The sequence below is a fragment of the Orcinus orca genome, chromosome 2 (assembly GCF_937001465.1).
Source record: "Orcinus orca chromosome 2, mOrcOrc1.1, whole genome shotgun sequence".
Classification (NCBI taxonomy): domain Eukaryota; kingdom Metazoa; phylum Chordata; class Mammalia; order Artiodactyla; family Delphinidae; genus Orcinus; species Orcinus orca.
In genome coordinates, this window is record NC_064560.1 from 1,969,996 (window position 1) to 1,980,173 (window position 10,178).

The following is a 10,178-nucleotide window of genomic DNA, read 5'->3' on the forward strand; positions in this document are numbered from 1 at the left end:
TGGCCCAAAACCCAGGGGCCATAAAAGAGAAAATTTACAGATGACAACATTTTTAAAAGTCAAAATTTCCTAAATGGTGAGAGTCGCCATACAAAAAGCAAAAGGGAAAAATTACACTGAAGGGGAAATATTTGCAACTCCTGGACTAAAGTCTTGTTTCTCTAGTGTACATGGAGCCACTGTACTTGCTGTTCCTCTACTTAAAACGCTGTTCCCACAGAGAGGCGCCTGACTCAGGCTCTCATCTGCTTTCAGAGTTGGCTCAAATGCCGTCTTCTCAGATGGTTGAGACTTGAAGTTCTCATCACGCAGTTGCTGTCCTTTCCCGGCTTTATTCTCCTGATAATACGTGTTCAATGTTGTGCCCATTTCTTTCTTTCTTTATTTAGGTGTGCCCGTCTCCATCCCCTGGGATGTTTGCTTTGCCTCTTTGCTTTACATACTGTTCTGTCTGCAGCACCCAGAAAAGCTTTAGGTGCTCAACAAGGATTGGTCAAATGGATTAGCCAGGTCTGTTAAGTGAAAAAAGTACAAAACAGTATGAATTTTATGCTACCATTTGTGTAAAAGGGATTTTTTCCCGCTTACATAATCTAGACTGTTAGAAATCCTACAGAACAAACAAACAATTTTGTCAACAAATAAACTGCAAGGAGAGTAAAAGAATAAAAGTAGAGGGAGAATCTGTAGATTAAAAGAGACTTAAGGGGAAAGGTGAGGGGAGAGGGTTACATTGGGAGATGGGATTGGCATATACAGACTACTATATATAAAAAATAGATAACCAACAAGGACGTACTGTATAGCACAGGGAACTCTACTCAGTGTTCTGTAACAACCCAAATGGGAAAAGAATTTTAAAAAGAATAGACACATGTGTATGTATAACTGAATCACTTTGCTGTACACCTGAAACTAACACAACATTGTAAATCAACTATACTCCAATATAAAATGAAAATTAAAACATAAAAAGTAAAAAATATATATATAAAAGAGACTTAAAAGATGTATCAGTGACTGATAAAAGAGGCTGACATTTGTGAAGCCATTAGAAATTTGAATACTGCCTAGATTTTTTAGGTTATTAAGGAATTATTGTTCATTTTTAGGTTGTGATTATTGTATTTTGATTATGTTTTAAAAGTCTTCATCCTTTAGATAGACACCCAGAAATATTTACAGATGAAATGCTGTGATGTCTGGGAGGGGGCAGGTCGGGTGTGGTTGAAACAGGATTGTTCTTGAGGCGATACTACTTGAAGCAGGTTGATGGGAACATGGGTTTCCATTACAGGATTTTGTCTGGTTTTGTATATGTTCATGGTTTTCCACAGCAAAAAGTTACAAAAGAATGTCCATGTGTGTGTGTGTGCACACGCACACACACACACACACACACACACACACACACACACACCCTATTGACTTGTATATGCATAATGTATCTCTAGAAAGAGCCTCAAGAAACTTATGATGGTTGTGTCTGTGGGTGGCGCGAGACACTGGGTAGTTATGAGTAGGAGGGTGGGGTTTTTTTTTAGTAAATTTATACGTATTTTTCAAATTTTGGACACTATGAATGTATTCTCTATTCAAAAAATTATTTAATTTTTTTGAGCTGTGCTCAAGCTCCCATATTCTTAGCTGTGTGACCTCAGGCAAATGTCTAACATCTTAAGCCTAAATTCTTCTCCTATGAATTGGGGATAATGGTGTCTCCTCCGGGAGATGAGGAATATAAAACACTTAGTGTGATACCCAGGATATGGTGAAATCTTCCTAAGCTGTAGCTCTTTGCATTTTTACTAACCTTGAGTGAGGGACGTGGGAGCCAGGAGAGGGAACGGGAACGAGAGATCGCGAGCTTGGGCTAAAAGCTCGGAGACAGAGACACATGTTTGGTTTTGGTGTCCGATGGCCTCGCCTTGATTAATATCAGCTGCGTGAGAGCAGACAGACCGTTATTTATCTTAGAGAAGATGCCTTGGGTTGGTTCTCTGTCTGATTTTCATGTGCCTTTATTTTCAAATTGTGGTTTGAGGGCTGCCTCAGGAATTGGAAACAGCTGGGGCCTCTGAACCTCAGAGTGGTCCCGCCAGGGCAATTCTTACGTTTTTAGGTCACTGCACTGTCTTCATCTGTAAATGAGTGAGTGAGGTCAGAGGACCATCCAGGACCTCCGATTCTAACTCCTTGTTACTTCCCAGAAATATTCAGAAGTCTGTTTCCAATTGTCTCTGGAGGAGACTTTAAATTCATTCATTCATTCATTCATTCAACCGTTTATTCCACAAATGTGTGGCGGACACTATTCCAGACACTGGAAATACAACAGCGAACAAAACATGTAAGTGGTCTGCGCTCATGGGGCTTAAATTCTAGCAGTGGAAGATAAACAACACACAAGTGAACCAACCACCAGTCCACAAATATCTAAATAATTTCTGAGGATCACCAATATTACCAGGAAAATAAAATACGGAAGTGGCATAAGGAACAGCAGGGTGGTCGGGAAAGTTCTCATTCTAGTGGGGAATAGCTGAGCTGTGACCTTAAAGATATGACATGAATCATGCAAAGACCTGGGAGAAATGGTCTACAAAAAATGCAATTTAAGTGCAAAAGAATTGACTGTTCTGCTGTACTTGCCTGGTGTATCCACATTTAAGGGAACTCGCTGTACAGGCTCCCATTCACTCCCACAGCCTATGCAGTGGCTGCATTAGAGGCTGTTTGGTACTTTAAAAAACAGCTCCTCTAAGGTTCCTCTGTGAAGTTCTCTAGCGATTTGAGTTACAAAAGTGTAAACACTATATTTTGACAATAGATCAATTTGGCAAAGAAATGCCTTACTTCATTCTGAAAACCGTCCTAAGAACAAATCCTAAAAATTGTGAAAGACTTGAGGGACAGTGTCTAATGCTCAAGACGAAAAGGAGAGTCTTTGGAATTTGCTTTTCCTTTTATCTTATCTTCTTTCTTTTTTTCTGTTTTTTAATGCCTATGCCCTCAGAATCTTTACCCAGAAAAGAATGACAACCTCTCCTCCTGACACCTTACCTTTTCCAGGTCACTTTCCTCCACGCTGGGTGGTTCCACAGGACAGAAACGAGCTCTCGGTGGAGCAGGACGAAACTCATCTTTCTGAGTAAACTCAGTCCCTCTCTGTCACAGGAGTGCTGCTTTTGTCAACTTTACAGTACAGATATGCACATATTTTCTGCTGATTTTTAAGAATAGACTTAGTGAATGTAGAACAATTGAATTCAACCACTGGCGCTTGGCAATACAAACTCACACCCGGATCGCATATGGCGTTAACTCCGCACCCCAGGTTGGGGTCAGGACCCGGGGACCACGTGGTGACGTACGTGAACTGCGTGAACCAACCAATGGACAAAAGGGTATCGTGAGGGCCAACGTACCCAGTGGGGACAGTGTCCAGGGCCCGTAGTACTTTTGTGTGCCCAGAACCCACAAAAATGTCCTAATTTCATTTAAAACCAGAAGAAAAAAATACACAATTTTAGGCCAAATGAAAAGTTAATAGATATTATCAATATATTCATCTTTATACCCAAACAGTTATAAAATATAATCTTTTTATTGAAGGAAGGTCCTTTGAAGGCCAAAGAGCCCCGGGCCGTCGGTATTGTTCAGGGTTAGTGATGAATAAAGCAATAATAAAGTTGCATATTTATTATCTCTGATCAGGAGAAGATTTGCTAGAGGCAGAACATTTTGATAACGTTATTTAAAAAAAAAGTCACTTGGGGGCTTCCCTGGTGGCGCAGTGGTTGAGAGTCCACCTGCCGATGCAGGGGACACGGGTTCGTGCCCCGGTCCGGGAAGATCCCACATGCTGCGGAGCGGCTGGGCCCGTGAGCCATGGCCACTGAGCCTGCGCGTCCGGAGCCTGTGCTCCGCAACGGGAGAGGCCACAACAGTGAGAGGCCCGCGTACCGCAAAAAAAAAAAAAAAAAAGTCACTTGGAGAGAGATGATTGGCCACCTGGGGAGAGGCTTGTTGCGGATTCTTCACTGAAAGGAGAAGTTCTTTCCCGATTCCCTCCATCAGCGTTCCCTCTGCCCATTTCTGGCATCACTGATGCGTCTCCTGCCTCTCCGTGTCTCTCTCCTTCTCTCTCCCCTTCCTTCCTCCTGTCCTTTCACTCTATTCTCTCCCTCCCTCCTGGTTTCCCTCCTTCCCTACTACTGTGGCATGCTTTTCCCTGTGCCCGAGGTGACACCGAAAGGGAAAACGCAGGCCCGGGAATCAGAATACACACACAGAAGGACGTTCTTGTGATGTAGCTGAGGTCCCAAAGAGTGCATCTCCTATCCTTTCTATGTGCAAGGCAGTGTGTGCGCGCGTCTCTGCGTGTGTGCGCGCGCGTGTCTCTGCGTGTGTGTGCGTGTCTGTGCGTTTGTTTCTCTGCGTGTGTGTGCGCGTGTCTCTGCGTGTGTGCGCGCGCGTCTCTGCATGTGTGTGCGCGCGTGTCTCTGCGTGTGTGTGCGTGTGTCTGTGCGTTTATTTCTCTGTGTGTGTGCGCGCATGTGTGTATTTAGCAGAATCCACCTGCTTCAGTCTCTCAGGAAGCCTTGCTATAAATTTTGTCTGAGAAGTCCTCACACTGCTTCCCTTCGAAATATCCTAAAAATATACTTCTGTGGTTTGACAGCAAGCTGAGAAACATGACAGCCGAGGACACGGAATTAATGGAAGTCATAAAGTTTTACCTCCACGACATGTGCTCTTGAGATCATGAAGCCGTAGTCAACGACAAGCAGCGACTGACTGCAAGCATGGGGTGAGGAAATCCGTCTCTGCATTTTGCTCTAATCTTGTCAGCAAAGTGGCCATAGTAAAGCCTTTGTGGCAAAACTTGGAGTTTGTAAATAGACATGATTTAGACTTTAAGAAAATGGGGTCGGGCAAGGGCTGGTTGCTGGGCGAAAAGAAGGTCCTTGCTAAGTTTTGAAGCCCCCGGATTTATGAAAATTCTGAAAGGTGACGACGTGGTCAGGTGGGAAGTTGAATCCATGTATCAACACTGGCTCTGCACTTGCTACAGTATCCATGGCTTCCTGGGCATGGCCAGACCCTGACCTTTTGAGGGGTAGTGAAATTTCTGGAATTCAGCTTTCTCAACTCTGAAAGTGCACAGTGACCTAAAAGAAAAAGTTTAAACCTCTAAATTATTGTGACTAATAAGTTACGTGGGTCTAATACAAAATAAACATATTTGATAATAGTGTGATTCTAAAACAACCTTTTATTTCTTGTAACTACTTGATGTCAAGCAATTAAAAATTACATGACCTGTAACATTATTTGGTATCTAAAATATCTGCTTACTTGCAAATGGGAGGGAAAAACAAAAATACAGGAGGAGAATGGAATAGGTGAAACACAGGCATCTTTCAGGACAGTGAAACTATTCTTTAATGGCGGATACATCACGCTATGCATTTGTCGAAACTGTCCTGTTCATGGCACAGCGTTAACCTTAGTATATGCAAATTTAAAAGATCATTTAACAAACAACAAGTTCCCACTGTGTAGCACAGGGAACTATATTCAATATCCTGTGATAAACCCTCATGGAAAAGGATATGAAAAGCAATATGTATATGTATAATTGAATCACATTGCTGTAAGCAGAAATTAACACAACATTGTAAATCAACTATACTTCAATAAAATAAATTTTAAAAAATCATTTAGGAGGTCAGAGGATCCCAGGATGGAAGGCAGGCTGGGACAAAAGAATCTAACTGTGCTACAGATGTATGACACACCTTCCCTGGAGGGGGTTGGAGGAACGGTGATCAAGTAACTTTGGGAATGAGTGGAGACTCTAAGACCAAAGGCAAAAGGAGCTGCTCACAAGCACAGGACTCTAGGTGGAAAGTTGTCTCCCATGAGGATGTGGCTTAAGAATTCTGAAGCCACAAGATGTGTAAACTGGAATTGAATCATGAGGTGAATGTCCAGGAGGTGGCAGGAGCCAGGTTTCACACGGTTGGGTTGTACGGTTACGGACCAGCAAGAAGCAGAGGCGAGAATAGTCCATGTGATGCTGGATCAGAGGTGGAGACGTGGGGTAGCTTAGTGTAGATACAGACGGCCACATGCTCAGGTGAGTACACACACATAGGTCCTTTGGCTCTGTTTGCTGGGAGGTCCTAGAAGAAATGACTCCCCAGGAATAACAAGCCCCCCACCAAGACCTAGTCTTGGTTTCTAATACCATTCTCTGATAGAAGGGAGCAGGGCTTCTTGGAGAAAAGGCTCTTTCTAGAAAGAGCTGGGGCAGGAAATATACAAGATGAGCTTAGAGCATTTTGGAGTGCTAACAAACAAGGATGGGCTAAAGAAACAAAACTCCCCCAAAATAAGCCCCCACACACACCAATGGGGGCTCATCTAAGGGACCCAGGAACTGCTGAAAGAGTTCCCAGTGACCAAGGTTGAGTAATTTTAGCAACAAAATAAATAACGTAATATTGTATACACATATTTGTACAAAGTAGAGTGTAAATATTCATGAGTCCATCATGATATAAATTAATAATTGAATGCATTTTTAAATTGAAGTATAGTTGATTTATAATGTCATGTTAGTTTCAAGTGTACAGCACAGTGATTCAGTTATATATATATATATATATATATATATATATATATATATATTTTTTTTTTCAGATTCTTTTCCCTTATAGGTAATTACAAAATCTGGAGTAGAGTTCCCTGGGCTACACAGGAAGGCCTTGTCGGTCATCTATTCTATATACAGTCGTGCGTATATGTTAATCCCAAACCCCTAATTTACCCCCTCCCCCAACACTTTTTCTTTGGTCACCATTTTCTTTTTTTTTTTTAATTGGGGTGTAGTTGCTTTACAATGTTGTGTCAGTTTCTACTGTACAGCAAAGTGAAGTAGAGTTCCCTGTGCTCTGCAGCAGGTTCTCATTAGTTATCTCTTCTTTACATATTAGTGTATATAAGTCAATCCCAATCTCCCAGTTTATATCTCACCCCTCCTTCCCCCCTTGGTGTCCATACATTTGTTCTCTACATCCGTGTCTCTATTTCTGCCCTGCAAACCGGTTCATCTGTACTATTTTTCTAGATTCCACATATATGCGTTAACATACGATATGTTTCTCTCTTTCTGACTTACTTCACTCTGTATGACAGTGTCTAGGTCGATTCACGTCTCTACAAATGACCCAATTTTGTTCCTTTTTATGGCTAATATTCCATTGTATATATGTGCCACATCTTCTTTATCCATTCATCTGTTGATCCCAATACATTGTTTTAAATGGAGGAGAATAGACATGGTTCCCAGGCAGAAGAATTCCAAATGACTCCTCTAGATACTGCCTTGTCAAGGAGGTACATCACTCCCGCCCCTCAAGTGTGGGCTGTGACTTCATAGTGACTTCCCTCCAAGAGGACAGCATGGAAAGGGGAGCCTGCAAGAGCGACTTTGCAACGGAGAAATCTGATAGCCACTACCTCAGCCAGGCGCTCAAGGTCAACGGCAACATAAATCACATTGATAGTACCGGCCCTCAATGTGATGTGATGAGAAGGGCACCTGACTTCTGCGGTTTTCCTCCCCAGATGCAGAACCCCTGTCTAACCACAAGGAGAATATCCAACAAACCCAACTAGAAGAACATTCCTTAGAATACTGGACCTGTGCTCCTCAAAACTGCCAAGATCATCAAAACCAAGGAGAGTCCGATGAGTCAAGAGGAATCTAAGGAGACAGGATTAAGTGTGATGCGGCGTCCTGGATGAGATCCTGGAGCAGAAGGAGAGTGGGCGTTAGGTAAAAACTGAAGACATCTGAATAAAATCTGGACTTCAGTTAGTGATGTAACGATACTGGTTCATTCACTGTGACAAATGTTAATAATTCTGTACACCGGGTATGGGCACATGGGGCTGTGGACTATCTTTGCACCTTTTCTGGAAATTCAAAATTGTTCTAAAATGAAAAGCTTATTTAAAAACTAAAAAGCAAGAATACTGCTGATCAGTTCTCTTTCCCAAACCTGGAAATTCATCTGCATCCTCCTTTCCTTGGTTCCCAGGCCTCTGAGAGCTCTGGCTGGCTCTGGACACTCCTTTCCTTCCAGAATTTCCCCTGCAGCCTTGGACTCCGCAGTAGCTCCTGTTTGACTGTAAATGACCTTTGTTGGGTGAATTGCTGAGGTTTTCACAGCACGAAGTGTCTTCTGACTATTTGTGATCGTCCATGGGCATCCCTACCCCTATCCTGTCCGTATCCCACGGCCAAGGCCGCCATGACCTCACTGACTAGGCGTTCGGGCCCAGCAGGCAGAGCACACCACTGCCACGCACGACGCACCACGGCATACGGCTCCTTGCTCAGCACAGTGGCCTGATTTTGTAAATGCATTACCATAAAGCTATCCTTCAGGGGAAGTTTTGTTTTTTTTTTTTTGCGGTACGCGGGCCTCTCACTGTTGTGGCCTCTCCTGCCGCGGAGCACAGGTTCCGGACGCGCAGGCTCAGCGGCCATGGCTCACGGGCCCAGCCGCTCCGTGGCATGTGGGATCCTCCCGGACCGGGGCACGAACCCGCGTCCCCTGCATCAGCAGGCTGACTCTCAACCACCGCGCCACCAGGGAAGCCCAGGGGAAGTTTTATTGTTCGGATGCTTCTAGTGTTGGGGCCTTACTGTGGCTGCACACGGCGTCATCTCAGATCTAGGGCGCGGAGTTGACCGTGCCCGCCTCGCTGGGTCGTTGAGAGACTACAGATGCCGAGGCAATGCCTGCCCAAAGTACCGTGGCTCTTGGCACGTACAGACTCACAGTAGATACTCTGCCCTCTCTTCCCATCCTCCTGAACACAGAGGCCGATGTGGCCCAGGACGGGGTTCCCCAAATTGTGTTCTGCCCATGACTTTTAGGACCCAAGATAATGTGTGTAAACACTTATGTTTGGGAAATTCCTGCACCATACCCTTCTCTTGGAGTTTGCAATGAACATTTTGGCCTGTTGGAGGCTCGGAGAAGCCCTGTAGTACAGACAGGCTTAATTTTCTTTAACTAAAATCCCCCAGACCCACTGAACTCTTACTGGGTGTGATGTATCCATCCCTGAACCAGTAGAAATCCTTGATCTAGTCAAGCACAGGAGGCCAGGCAGAAGGTCGGAGGAAACAGAAGTTTGAAGACTAAATATCTACCGAGCAGATGCAGACGTTGGCCACTAGCTGCTCGTAAAGCAATCGTAAGGGTGGCGTGGGACAGCATCTGTGCGAGGCGGCCAGCCGCTGCTGGTTGAGGCACTTTTGCCCTGGAAGGGCAAGGGCTGGGGATGGGTGAGGGCTCTGGGAAACCATGAAATCCTGTTCTGCAGCTTCACACCGTGAGCTAAGTGCCGGCCCCGGGGCAGCAGAAACAGCTCCAGAAGAGCCTTCCCTGCCCAAGGCCACGCCCACACCATGGCGTCGGGTGACGGGGGACGCAGGCAACCCCAAACCCCTGTGGGAGGCTCCGGCGCTGTGCTGTCGACCTGCTGGAGAGGCCTGGGATGGCTTCTCTCTCTCCCTTGAGGTTTTCTGATTCCCCTGGGAAGCGATTGGCTGTCTCTCTGGGAGCCCTGTGTTTACTGAGATAAATTAATCTTGCATGATCTGCTTAAGAGGAGGGAACTCCAGAGTGTGTGTCTGCCCAGATCCCACAGCCCCTGAGAAGAAAAGCAGAGCGTTTCAAAGCAGCCGCAGGGAGACTGAAGTGTAAATGTGGTGGCCCTTCGCCTGCTGCAAGGTTAAGCCCGTGGTGTTTTATAGGCAGAGTCAGAAATAGTCATAATCCCTCTCTTGGGTCGACTTTAAAGCCTCAGGGACAGACAAAACTCAGAAGGAAACGCAGAATTGGAGGTTCAAACGTGTCTAGGGAAATCCTCCTCGTGTGACACAATACCTACGGATCACCCTACATTCTCAATCTCAAATTCTCCTTTTCTGTAATGTAAATGCAACAAATACACAGACGTTGCATTTCAGTTATTTCCACGACCTGATCCGCAGTCACAGAGATCTTCTGACCTGCGTCTAGTCTAGCTGCTTCACTGAATGACTCTAGATGACAAATATGTTCTCTGGCCTTTGCCCTTGTAAAGGG

The 10,178-nt window shown here is 44.7% G+C and overlaps 1 long non-coding RNA gene across 1 annotated transcript in view; it reads left to right on the forward strand.

Annotated features, from left to right (window-relative positions):
* The window catches only part of LOC117196135 (uncharacterized), a 91,349-nt gene extending 81,752 nt beyond the window's left edge, over positions 1 to 9,597 (forward strand). Inside the window, exons 8-9 of the long non-coding RNA XR_007475780.1 lie at positions 4,685 to 4,813; positions 7,639 to 9,597. This is a non-coding gene — a long non-coding RNA (uncharacterized LOC117196135). The remainder of the gene's footprint in view (positions 1 to 4,684; positions 4,814 to 7,638) is intronic.
* The last annotated feature ends 581 nt before the right edge of the window (positions 9,598 to 10,178 follow it).